The sequence below is a fragment of the Brassica napus genome, unplaced genomic scaffold (assembly GCF_020379485.1).
Source record: "Brassica napus cultivar Da-Ae unplaced genomic scaffold, Da-Ae ScsIHWf_521;HRSCAF=783, whole genome shotgun sequence".
Lineage (NCBI taxonomy): Eukaryota > Viridiplantae > Streptophyta > Magnoliopsida > Brassicales > Brassicaceae > Brassica > Brassica napus.
Window position 1 is genome coordinate 240,083 of NW_026016590.1, and position 14,272 is coordinate 254,354.

Genomic DNA, 14,272 nt, shown 5'->3' on the forward strand with positions numbered 1-14,272 from the left:
ATTAAATGATATGAGGTTTATGATATGAGTAAAACAGGAACAATGATCAAAATAAAGGGATAGATATGGCGGAATCAGGCTGCTGGATGTGTATCACTCTCAGCTTGATTAGAAGATGAACTGAAGTGGATTTGCGGAAGAAGGTATGATTGAATCTCTCAATCTGATGGAATGATGGATCGAAGTGATTGACTCTCTCAATCTGTGTACTGAGCTTGTTTGATTTGCACAAACAAACTAGACTCACGAAATCAATAAGACAACAAAGAATCTCTCTTTGAATCCTAAAGACCGATATTTTATACAAAGAACAACTTTGATAAAACTGAATAAACTTTCTATTAACTTGGTGATTAAGGGTTTCTCTTTACACTGGACGTCTAGGAGCTTATATAAGGCTCAGAGACAAAGGTCCTAACGTTCTAAAGCAAATAGAAAAGGAAACAAATCAAAACTAAGAAAGAAATCAAAAACTAGCCGTTGGAGCCTTTTGTGGGATTTTGGCTCCAAGTAAAGAATCTGATCTTTCTTGAACCTGGATGGTTTAAGGGGATAAGTAAGCTTCCTGGGAACCTTCTTGACTGCTTGGAATGTGCTGAGGTCGTGCCTAAACTGAAGAGGAAAGAGCTGTTAGACATTAATGTCGGTTTGCTCCAAATAAGGCAGGTTTGAGTAAATGAGGATCCTCCTGATCCAATGGCTGCTGGTGCATGGTATGGACTTGTAGAACTCCTCTTGGACGTGTATGATGTCTCCTGATTGGTTGAAATGATCTTGTGGTCGCCAATGTCTTGTTTGAAGCTGATTGAACCGGCTAGCTTCCAATTGAGGCAAGTGTGGAACTGGTTTGGCCGGTTTTGGAGATTGAATCATAACTTCATAATTCCGTGGCCATTTCTCCTGATATTGGGCTTTCTGGAAATCTGAGAGATTCTTCTTGAATCCTATGATGGGCTTTGGTTCAGGCCGCTCCTTCCTTGGGCTGGAATCTCCTTCTAAAGTCGGGTACTCGCAGATGGACGGGCTGGAAAACCTCTGACTTGTAAAATTCATAACTTCTTGCTCCTTGAATACTTTGGACTGACTCCAAATGGCCTGGACTCCTTCTTGAGTGTAGAGTCCATTAAATTTTGTCCCGAGACTTAAACCCTCCTGGTTTGTAAGATACGGTATTTTTAGTGCACATGTGTTCTGCTTGGCGCCTTGGCTGGTTGAGTAGGGCTTTGGGTTGACCTCCGGTTCAGTGTCTGATCTGATGACCACATCAGGAAACCCACGTACTTTTCGACACAGGGGCTACACATAGTTGTGTGAGTCCGGGACTGGTCGGAGAGGGTCTGTTCTGTCTGGACGCTGGAGATAATTTTGGGATAGTGAGGGCGGCCGGAGGGCAAGCCATGAACTCACTAGGTCTCATGTCAAATATCCCAGTGTCAATATAGGGAAAGGTATTCCTTGTGGATTTGGTCTGTGTCCACCTAAAGAATCACGAAGTGATCCTAGGTATGGACTGGTTGGGAAAGTATCGGGCCACTCTCGATTGCCATAGAGGTCGTGTGCAATTGGAGACTGGGCTTTGACCGATCCAGTACCAATGTCTGTGTCCGTCTCAAGAGAAAGTAGTGGTTTCAGCAGTTCGAGCGATTCGGATGTTGGAACAGGGTTGTCAGTCCTTTTTGGCTACAATTACAACTACAGAGCCGGGCAGTTCTGTCTGTCTGAAAGACCTTTCAGAGGATTCGTTGGTGTCGAAGTTCCCAGATGTGTTCCAGGTACCTCAAGGTGTCCCCCCTGATAGGTCGGATCCATTTACGATTGAACTAGAGCCAGGGACAGCTCCGCTGTCCAAGAGTCCGTACCGGATGGCTCCGGCCAAGATGGCCGAGCTAAAGAAGCAATTGGAAGAATTGCTTGACAAGGGGTTCATACGGCCAAGTATCTCCCCTTAGGGTGCACCGGTCCTCTTTGTGAAAAAGAAGGATGGTAGCATGCGTCTGTGCATCGACTATCGAGGGTTGAACAGGGTCACTGTGAAGAACAAGTACCCGTTGCTCAGGATAGACGTGCTGTTGGATCAACTCAAAGGAGCCAAGTGGTTTTCCAAGATTGATTTGGCTTCAGGGTATCATCAGATCCCTATAGACCCAAATGATATTAGGAAGACGGCATTTAGGACCAGGTACGGTCATTACGAGTTCGTAGTGATGTCGTTCGGTCTGACCAATGCACCTGCCGCTTTCATGAAAATGATGAACAGCGTGTTCCGGGATTTCTTGGATGAATTCGTGATCATCTTCATTGATGATATCCTAATTTATTCCAAGGATGAGGAATCTCATAGGAAACACTTGAGAGCCGTGCTGGAACGATTACGAGAACACAAACTCTATGCTAAACTCAGTAAATGCAGTTTTTGGCAGAAGAATATTGGGTTCCTCGGCCATATTGTTTCCGATCAGGGAATCTCGGTGGATCCAGAGAAGATCAGGGCAATCAAGGATTGGCCCCGACCACGCAGTGCCACGGAAGTCAGAAGCTTCTTAGGGCTGGCAGGTTACTATAGGAAGTTTGTGAAAGGATTCGCAAGCTTGGCTCAGCCTATGACGCGGTTGACTGGGAAGGACGTTAAGTTCACATGGGCTGAAGAGTGTGAGGAATGTTTCTCCGCACTTAAGAACATGCTGACTAGCGCACCAGTCCTGGTGCTTCCGGAGGCAGACCAACCATATGTGGTCTATACGGACGCTTCCATCACTGGACTAGGTTGCGTATTGACCCAGCATGGGAAGGTCATTGCCTATGCGTCCAGGCAGTTGAGGAAACATGAGGGAAACTACCCCACCCATGATCTCGAAATGGCTGCGGTAGTATTCACCTTAAAGATTTGGCGATCATACTTATATGGCGCCAAAGTTCAGATACTTACGGACCATAAGAGTCTTAAGAATATATTCACCCAGCCTGAGTTAAACTTAAGGCAGAGGAGGTGGATGGAATTCGTAGCTGACTACGATTTGTACATCACCTACTCTCTGGGAAAGGCTAATCTGGTAGCAGACGCTTTGAGCCGGAAGAGGGCTGACGTATCGGCCGAACGGGAGGCGGATGACCTGGACGGTATGGTCCGTGCTCTGCGGCTGAAGGTGCTGACTACGGCAACCGAAGCTTTGGGGTTGGAGGCGGTTAACCAAGCCGACCTGCTTACTCGAATCCGGTTGGCTCAAGGTCAGGACGAGAACCTGAATAAGGTTGCTCAGAATGATAGGACGGAGTACCAGACTGCAAAGGATGGTACCATCCTAGTAAACGGACGGATCAGTGTTCCTAATGATAGAAGTCTAAAGGAAGAGATTATGAGGGAGGCTCATAAGTCCAAATTCTCGGTTCATCCTGGTGCGACCAAGATGTACCAGAACCTTAAGAAATTTTATCATTGGATCCGTATGAAGGCAGATGTTTCCTATTCCGGAATGGAAATGGGATCACATCACTATGGACTTTGTGATTGGGTTCCCTACCACAAGGAATAAGAAAGATGCGGTTTGGGTTGTGGTTGATCGACTAACCAAATCAGCACACTTCCTGGCTATCAAGAAGTCGGATGGGGTAGATCAGATTGTACGTAAGTACATTGATGAGATCGTCCGACTACATGGTGTGCCGGCAAGCATAGTTTCAGATAGGGATTCAAGGTTTACATCTTACTTCTGGAAAGCTTTCCAAAAAGCTTTAGGAACAAGAGTGAACATGAGTACAGCCTATCACCCACAGACTGATGGACAGTCGGAACGTACGATCCAGACGTTGGAAGATATGTTGCGAGCATGTGTTTTAGACTGGGGTGATTCCTGGGAAAAACATCTACCCCTGGTAGAATTTGCTTACAACAATAGTTTCCATAGTAGTATTGGCATGTCGCCATACGAAGCTCTGTATGGGCGTCCATGCATGACACCCTTGTGCTGGACACAAGTTGGGGAACGCAGCATGATTGGTCCGGAGATTGTCGAAGAGACAACCGAAAAGAACAAGTTCTTGAGAGACAAGATGAGACAGGCACAAGATCGCCAAAAGAACTATGCAGATCGAAGGAGGAAAAATCTCGAGTTTCAAATAGGTGACTTGGTGTATCTCAAAATGATTACCTTCAAAGGACGAGTCCGAATTTCCGGGAGACGGAAGTTAGACCCAAGATACTTGGGGCCGTTCAAGGTCATTGAAAGAGTTGGGATGGTGGCCTACAAGTTGGACTTGCCGGCCAAGATGGACGCATTTCATAATGTGTTCCACGTCTCCCAACTTCGGAAATGTTTGACGGACCAAGACATCGCTCTTCCTGCCATTCCAGACAATCTTGGTAAGAACCTAACCTTGGAAACGAGGCCAGTTCGAATCATAGATAGGATAGAAAAAGCAACAAGGAAGAAGACGGTCCAGATGGTCAAGGTCGTCTGGGACTGTAATGGTCAGGATATAATCACTTGGGAAACCGAAGCTAGAATGAAAGCAGAGTACCCAGAGTGGTTGGATCAGTTTGTTTCCGAGGAAGCATTCAATTCGGATTCGAGGACGAATCCATCCCAAGGGCGGGAGACTTGTCACGCCCCCAATCATGAGTAGGATTGTTGGGACGGACATGGTTCGAGGAAACGTGCAAGCCAGTCTTAGGACATCAAGGTAAGCATTCCATGGTCGAGAAAGAAGGTTAAGGACATAAGGAAACTTAGACTTAACCTTATACAAGCTAAGAGACAGCTAGGACGAGTAAGACGGTAGCTGGACGAAGTGGACGAGTAGCTCGGCCAGCTCAATGAAGCTAGGTTCAGTTCATTCCAGCTCAGTCCCTACTAAGTCAGCTCCACTAGCTGGACTACTAGCTCACTCAGCTGAGGCAGCTGAGAGTCAGCTCATCTCAGCTAGACGGACTCTCCGGGCTTTAGGCCGATGGTCCGGGTCCGGGTCAGTGGCGGGCTGTGAGGTCCGGCCATGAGGCCATGGGCTGTTGGGTCTTTGGACAAGGCCGTGGGCTAAGTCCAGGAGGCCTGGGGCGTGGGTTGGGCTTGTGACCGACCCCAAACCCAATCAGAAAGGGCGAAGGGATGCAAGTGGCCGAAAGGGGACAACCCTTGGCCGATGGTGCCCATTCGCTAGCAAGTCGTGCCTGTTCGTGGGGCAAGACTTACCCCCTCGTTTTCTATAAATATGGGGGCTCTCTGGTCGATTTCATTATCCAATTCCAGAGTAAAATACTCAGAGAAAAACGTAGAGAGAAAGAAAGAGAGAAAGAGAGAGTTCCGGCCAAGAGAAAGGCCGATTGTGGTGGTGTTGTGTTCCGGCGAGTCTGATCGTTTGAGAACTAACCCCGGTCAAGAATGGGAGATCAAGACAAGGAGAAGATCATGGAGAACCCAGACGTGGTTCACAAGGTATGTGATGGGCCGTGGCTCCATCAGACCGAACGGACGGTCCATGCGACCGCACCGCGGCTCTGCTCGGTTCCTAAGTCCCATCCGGCTCTCCTTATCTGTTTCAATTCGTTTCTCTTCTCTTCTCTCTGGTTAAACACGAAAGGTTGTGTTGGTTGAGTCCAAGGGACACGTCCCTAGGCTTTGGCCGAACATAATCAAACCGCTAGCCTAGACACGGGTCGGTTAGTCGGATGATCCGATCGCACCAAGACTGGGCGGTTAGGACGAACGGTTGGGAATGACCCAAAGGGCACGAGTTGTCAAGAGTCATGAGTGTCCAAAGGTTGTGAGTTGCCAAAGGGTGTCAGTGACCAAAAGGTACGAGATACCAAAGGTTACGAACATCAAAAGGTACGAGGACCAAGAGGCATGATTGGCCAAAGGGTGCATGTTCCAAACGGTGTCTTTCGGGACAGGTTAGGACCGATCCTTATGGATCAGTCTATGGCTTGTCTAGTTAGGACAAGGTCACGGTTTGTCTAAGCCAAGGTAGAGTCGCAAGGTCTGACCGGTTGCTAAGCCTTCCGGATTAGGCTTGAGGCTTCCTCGGCCGATTGGATCCAGGCCTAAGGCCGGATCAGGTAAGGGAGTCCATTGGGCCATTGAGCCGGACTTCATTGGCCGGTCGCACCTAGATTCTATCCGGTTAGACGGATTGGTCTTTGGGGACGATCCGGATCTGTTCGTGTGTTCTGTTTATCTATTCTGGACTATCTATCTGATTCTAAGTCAAGGGGTGGTTGGTTGAATGACTTAGTATACAGTAGGTAGGTTCATACGTTTTATGATTATGTTGACTGAGGTTTATATAAGTTCTAGGAACCAAGCCAAGCATTGTAGAACCAATCCGTTCTATTCTCGGTTATGATTAATGCTTATCTGGTTGTGGTTTCAGGAACTAAGGATGGTTCTGGTCAAGCCAAGGAGCCGTGAAGGCTTGGTCAGTGAGAGGCTGTGTAACGTGTGGTTAGATGATGCTAGGGATGAACTAGTGATTGTCTATGAGACTGTTAAGAAGTTGTGTATTGAATCTTATGTTTTAAAGTAATACAAAGTTAATACATTGTTATTCCGCTGTGCAATCTGTTCCTTTGTTTATGAACCTCATATTCGAATATGACTTAGTAACTAAAAGACTTAAAATGGATCAAACAAGCAAAGAAATTAATAAGTAAGCCTGCGGACTCCATCAGGTCGAGAGGGCAGGGTTCGGGTCTTACACAAACAGTCAACCGGAAGGGCCAGCGTGCTGAGTCCAAGGAACAACGTGCTGATATGTGTACTGATGGACAGCCACGGACGTCATGTGTGTGCTGAAGGACACATACAGACACACACGGACAGCCAAGGACGTCCTGTGTGTGCTGACGGACACACACAAACTGGCACAGACGTCCTGTGTGTGCTGACGGACAGCCATGGACAGCCACGGACGTCCTGTGTGTGCTGGCGGACACCCACAGACGTCCTGTGTGTACTGAACAGACAGCCCACATTGGCAAAATCACCCAAACAGTCCACAGGAAGAGCCAGCGTGCTGAGTCCAAGGACCAAAGTGCTTATATGTGTACTGATGGACAGCCACATACGTCATGTGTGTGTTGACGGACACAGACATACACACATGGACACACACGGACAGCCATGGACGTCCTGTGTGTGCTGGCAGACACCCACGGACATCCTGTGTGTACTGAACAGACAGCCCACGTGGGCCAAAATCACTTGAACAGTCCACGGGAAGGTTCAGCAGGCTGAGTCCAAGGACCAACGTGCTGATATGTGTACTGATGGACAGCCACGGACGTCTTGTGTGTGCTGATGGACACACACATACACACGGACAGCCACAGACGTCCTGTGTGTGCTGACAGACACACACGGACGTCCTGTGTGTGCTGACGGACACCCACGGACGTCCTGTGTGTACTGAACAGACAGCCCACGTGGGCCAAAATCACCCAAACAGTCCACGTGAAGGGCCAGCGTGCTGAGTCCAAGGACCAGCGTGTTGATATGAGTACTGATGGACAACCACGGATGTCCTGTGTGTGCTGACGGACACACAACGTACAGCCACGGAAGTCCTGTGTGTTCTGACAGACACACACGGACATCCTAGGTGTGCTGAACAGACAGCCCACGTGGGCCAAAATCTCCCGAACAGTCCACGGGAAGGGCCAGCGTGCTGAGTCCAAGGACCAACGTGCTGATATGTGTACTGATGGACAGCCACGGACATCCTATGTGTGTTGACGGACACACACGAACACACACGGACAGCCACGGAAGTCCTGTTTGTGCTAACGGACACACGCGGACAAACACAGACGTCCTGTGTATGCTGACGGACACACACAGACACACACGGACAGCCAGGGACGTCCTGTTTGTGCTGGCGGACACCGACGGACGTCCTTTGTATACTGAACAGACAGCCCACGTGGGCCAAAATCACCCAAACAGTCCACGGGAAGGGCCAGCGTGCTGAGTCCAAGGACCAACGTGCTGATATGTGTACTGATGGACAGCCACGAATCTCCTGTGTGTGCTGACGGACACAGACAGACACACACAGACACACACGGACAGACACGCACACCTATGTGTGCTGACCGACACCCACCGACGTCCTTTGTGTACTGAACACACAGCCCACGTGGGCCAAAATCACCCAAACAGTCCACGGGAAGGGTCAGCGTGCTGAGTCCAAGGACCAATGTGCTGATATTTGTACTGATGGACAGCCACAGACGTCTTGTGTGTGCTGACGGACACACACAGACACACACGGACACACACGTACAGCCACGGACGTCCTGTGTGTGTTGACGGACACACACGGACGTCCTGTGTGTGCTGACGGACACCCACAGATGTCCTGTGTGAACTGAACAGACAGCCTACGTGGGCCAAAATCACCCGAACAGTCCACGGGAAAGGCCAGCATGCTGAGTCCAAGGACCAGCGTCCTTATATGTGTACTGATGGACAGCCACAGACGTCCTGTGTGTTTTGACGGACACACACGGACACACACGGACAGCCACGGACGTCATGTGTGTGCTGGCGGACACCCACGGACGTCCTGTGTGTACTGAACAGACAGCCCACATGGGACAAAATCACCTGAACAGTCCACGGGAAGGGTCAGCGTGCTGAGTCCAAGGACCAATGTGCTGATATGTGTACTGATGGACAGCCATGGACGCCTTGTGTGTGCTGACGGACAAAAACGGACACACACGGACTCACACGGACAGCCACGGACGTCATGTGTGTGCTGACGGACACACACGGACGTCCTGTGTGTGCTGACGGACACCCATGGACGTCCTGTGTGTACTGAGCAGATAGCCCACGTGGGCCAAAATCACCCGAACAGTCCATGGGAAGGGCCAGCATGCTGAGTCCAAGGACCAGCGTGCTGATATGTGTACTGATGGACAGCCACGGACATCCTATGTGTGTTGACGGACACACACGGACAGCCACGGAAGTCCTGTGTGTGCTAATGGACACACACGGACGTCCTGTGTGTGCTGACGGACACCCACGGACGTCCTGTGTGTGTTGACGGACACCCACGGACGTCCTGTGTGTGATGACGGATACCCACGAACGTCCTGTGTGTGCTAACGGACACACCCCACACACACACAGACAGCCACAGACGTCCTGTGTGTGCTGACGGACAGCCACAGACAGACACGGACGTCCTGTGTGCTGGCGGACACCAACAGACGTCCTTTGTATACTGAACAGACAGCCCACGTGGGCCAAAATCACCCGAACGGTCCACGGGAATGGTCAGCGTGCTGAGTCAAAGGACCAACGTGCTGAGTCAAAGGACCAACGTGCTGATATGTGTATTGATGGACAGCCACGGACGTCCTGTGTGTGCTGACGGACACACACGGACACACAAGGACACACACAGACAGACACGAACGTCCTATGTGTGCTGACCAACACACACGGACAGCCACGGACAGCCACGGACGTCCTGTGTGTACTGAACAGACAGCCCACATTGGCAAAATCACCCAAACAGTCCACGGGAAGGGCCAGCGTGCTGAGTCCAAGGACCAACGTGCTTATATGTGTACTGATGGACAGCCACATATGTCTTGTGTGTGTTGACGGACACAGACAGACACACACGGACATACACGGACAGCCATGGACGTCCTGTGTTGGCTGGCAGACACCCACGGACGTCCTGTGTGTACAGAACAGACAGCCCACGTGGGCCAAAATCACCCAAACAGTCCACGGGAAGGGCCAGCGTGCTGAGTCCAAGGACAACCGTGTTGATATGTGTACTGATGGACAGCCACAAATGTCCTGTGTGTGCTGACGGACACAGACAAACACACACAGACACACACGGACAGCCACGGAAGTCCTCTGTGTGCTGACGGACACACACGGACGTCCTTTGTGTGCTGACAGACACACACAGACGTCCTGTGTGTACTGACGAACACCCACAGACGTCCTGTGTGTGCTGACGAACACCCACGGACGTCCTGTGTGTGCTGACGGACACCCACGGACGTCCTGTGTGTGCTGACGGACACAACCCGGACCGCCACAGACGTCCTGTGTGTGCTGACGGACAGCCTCGGACAGCCACGGACGTCATGTGTGTGCTGGCGGACACCCACGGACGTCCTTTGTATACTGAACAGACAGCCCACGTGGGCCAAAATCAACCGAATAGTTCACAGGAATGGTCAGCGTGCTGAGTCAAAGGACCAACGTGCTGATATATGTACTGATGGACAGCCACGGACGTCCTGTGTGTGCTGACGGACACACACGGACACACAAGGACATCCTGTCTGTGCTGACGGACAGCCACAGACAACCACGGACGTCCTGTGTGTACTGAACAGATAGCCCACGTTGGCAAAATCACCCAAACAGTCCACGGGAAGGGCCAGCGTGCTGAGTCCAAGGACCAACGTGCTGATATGTTTCCTGATGGACTGCCACAGACGTCCTGTGTGGGCTGACGGACACACACGGACACACACGAACATCCTGTGTGTGCTGACGGACACCCACGGACGTCCTGTGTGTACTGAACAGACAGCCCACATTGGCAAAATCACCCAAATAGTCAACAAGAAGGGCCAGTGTGCTGAGTCCAAGGTACAACATTGTTGTGGTCACGAAATCCATGGTTCAATCAGAGTCTCACCAAACCGTCCAAACCGGCCATCTAGAAGGTACCAGCGACCGAGGTTCAGTCCAAGGCGTATATCTCTACAACCAGAAGGACTTTCAACATGAAACCAATTGTATTGGATTCTACACTCAAGACGGAGTCCAGCCCAATTGCAATCGAGCCAAAATATTCACGGACGTCCTGTGTGTGCTGACGGACACCCATGGACGTCCTGTGTGTACTGAACAGACAGCCCACATTGGCAAAATCACCCAAACAGTCCACAGGAAGAGCCAGCGTGCTGAGTCCAAGGACCAAAGTGCTTATATGTGTACTGATGGACAGCCACATACGTCCTGTGTGTGTTGACGGACACAGACATACACACATGGACACACACGGACAGCCATGGACGTCCTGTGTGTGCTGGCAGACACCCACGGACATCCTGTGTGTACTGAACAGACAGCCCACGTGGGCCAAAATCACTTGAACAGTCCACGGGAAGGTTCAGCAGGCTGAGTCCAAGGACCAACGAGCTGATATGTGTACTGATGGACAGCCACGGACGTCTTGTGTGTGCTGACGGACACACACATACACACGGACAGCCACAGACGTCCTGTGTGTGCTGACAGACACACACGGACGTCCTGTGTGTGCTGACGGACACCCATGGACGTCCTGTGTGTACTGAGCAGATAGCCCACGTGGGCCAAAATCACCCGAACATGCCATGGGAAGGGCCAGCATGCTGAGTCCAAGGACCAGCGTGCTGATATGTGTACTGATGGACAGCCACGGACATCCTATGTGTGTTGACGGACACACACGGACACACACGGACAGCCACGGAAGTCCTGTGTGTGCTAATGGACACACACGGACGTCCTGTGTGTGCTGACGGACACCCACGGACGTCCTGTGTGTGTTGACGGACACCCACGGACGTCCTGTGTGTGATGACGGATACCCACGAACGTCCTGTGTGTGGTAACGGACACACCCCACACACACACAGACAGCCACAGACGTCCTGTGTGTGCTGACGGACAGCCACAGACAGCCACGGACGTCCTGTGTGTGCTGGCGGACACCAACAGACGTCCTTTGTATACTGAACAGACAGCCCACGTGGGCCAAAATCACCCGAACGGTCCACGGGAATGGTCAGCGTGCTGAGTCTAAGGACCAACGTGCTGAGTCAAAGGACCAACGTGCTGATATGTGTACTGATGGACAGCCACGGACGTCCTGTGTGTGCTGACGGACACACACGGACACACAAGGACACACACGGACAGACACGAACGTCCTATGTGTGCTGACCAACACACACGGACAGCCACGGACAGCCACGGACGTCCTGTGTGTACTGAACAGACAGCCCACATTGGCAAAATCACCCAAACAGTCCACGGGAAGGGCCAGTCTACTCAGGCAGTAGGGATGGATCTGGGGGAGGTTCCGGTGGTTCTTTCACCTCCGATCAAGCAAGCGAAGGAGTCATGGGTGTCTGTAGCACAAGGGAAACAAGTTCTGAAGAAATTTGAGTTTGAGATGTTGGAATCAGAGGGGAAGAAATTGATCGAAGTACCATCAGCAATCATTGAGAAGGGTAATCCACTATGGGAAGACTTTGTTGTAGCGAGGTTTCTGGAAACAGCTCCTCATGTTGCAAAGGTTCACATGATAGTAAACAAGATCTGGGCGTTTGGGGAAAAGAATCAGAAGCTGGATGTATATGAAATGGATGCTACTACGATGAGGATTCGAATCGCTAACGAGAAGATAAGAGGAAAAGTTGTTAGGCGAGGGATGTGGAATATCGCAGGGGTTCCTATGATAGTATCTAACTGGTCACCAGAGGAGGATGCTTCGACGGCGAGTCTCATTCCTCTCTGGGTTCATGTAACTGGAGTTCCAATGAGTATGTATTCGTGGGATGGGTTGAGTTTTATCACAAGTGCAGTTGGAGAACCGGATCATTTGCACCCGGAGACTTTAGCTTGCACGAATTTTGATATAGCGAAGGTGTTTGTGAAAGCAGATTTGAGAAAAGAGTTACCTGAGAAGATAGATTACACCATTCAGGGAACAGTTACGACAGTTCACTTTAACTATCCTTGGCTGCCGCCAAAATGTACTAAGTGTGGAAGATGGGGTCATTTTGAGACGTTTTGTAAAGAAGTCAGAAGAGATATCGAAGTGGAAAAGAAAGGTCAAACACCATCAGAGAAGAGTATGAGCAATCAACAAAAGGTACAAGTGGTGGAAGTTCTAGAACTAGTAGGGAGGGAGGAGAATACGATACTTGAGGAAAGCAGTCAGGTTGGTGGAAAAACTAGGGAGCAGATTGTGGATAAGAGAGAAATGAGAGAGATGGAGGAGGGTCAGATAAATGAATGGGAAACAGTTTCTGTGGAGAAGGCTGGTAGAAGTCCAAAATCACATGATCTGAAATATGGTCAAGTAACGATTGCGACTCCTTCTAGATTTGCAGCTTTGAGAAACTCTGATGAGAAAGGTGAGGAGATTGAGGAGACTCAGGAAGAAGAAACCGAAGTAGCTGAGGAGGTTGAGGCTGAGGAGGCAGAGGCTACTTGTCAAAGAAGGATCGAGGAGAGTATGGAAGGAAAAACTAAAGAAGGTAGGCGAGGGAAAGCAAGACAAACTCTTCCTCGACAATCTAAGACAAACCATCGGGTGGTTCAGGGGAAGAGTACCAATAAAAAACTCTAATGGCGGGTTTTTTTTGGAACATGAGAGGGTTCAATAAAACAACTAAGCATGAAGTGGTTAGAAGCTGGGTGAGGAATCAAAATTTTTTATTTGGATGTCTGATTGAAACAAGAGTAAAGGAGACGAAGGCTAATGGAATTGTAACAAGTGTGTTTAAAGATTGGGACTTCATATCAAACTACGAGCATAATAGGCTGGGCAGATTATGGGTGGTTTGGCATTCTTCAGTAAGGATCACTCCGGTGTATAAAAGTAATCAGCTGATTACTTGTTCAATCCTACTACCGGGGGAGGATGAAGAATTTCTGTGTTCTTTTGTTTATGCATTAAACACGGTGGAGGAGAGGAGAAGTTTATGGGAAGATATTACGAGTCACTATAAGGCTCCTATGTTTACAAGGAGAAAGTGGATGATTATGGGGGATTTCAATGAGATTCTAGCGGGAAGAGAGCATTCGGAGTTTGAAAGTACAGCGAGAGTTCCTGTGGGTATGAGAGAGTTTCAAGAAGTAACAAGTTTCTGTAGACTGACGGACATGGGATATCATGGACCTCTTTTTACATGGTGTAATAAAAGAGAGGAGGGTTTGATATGCAAGAAACTAGACAGAGTGTTAATCAACGAGGTATGGCCACACAACTTGAAGGCGTACTGTGTCTTTGAACCGGGGGGGTGTTCAGATCATTTACGCTGTAGAATACAATTTGGGAGGGAAGAAGAGAAGAAAAGGAAACCTTTCAAGTTCACTAATGCCATCGCTAAGATGCCGGAGTTCATAACTTTAATGGAAGATTACTGGGCAGAGCAGGAGGATTTGTTTCACTCAACGTCAGCAATGTTTCGGCTTACAAAGCGTCTTAAAGCTCTAAAGCAACCTTTGAGATC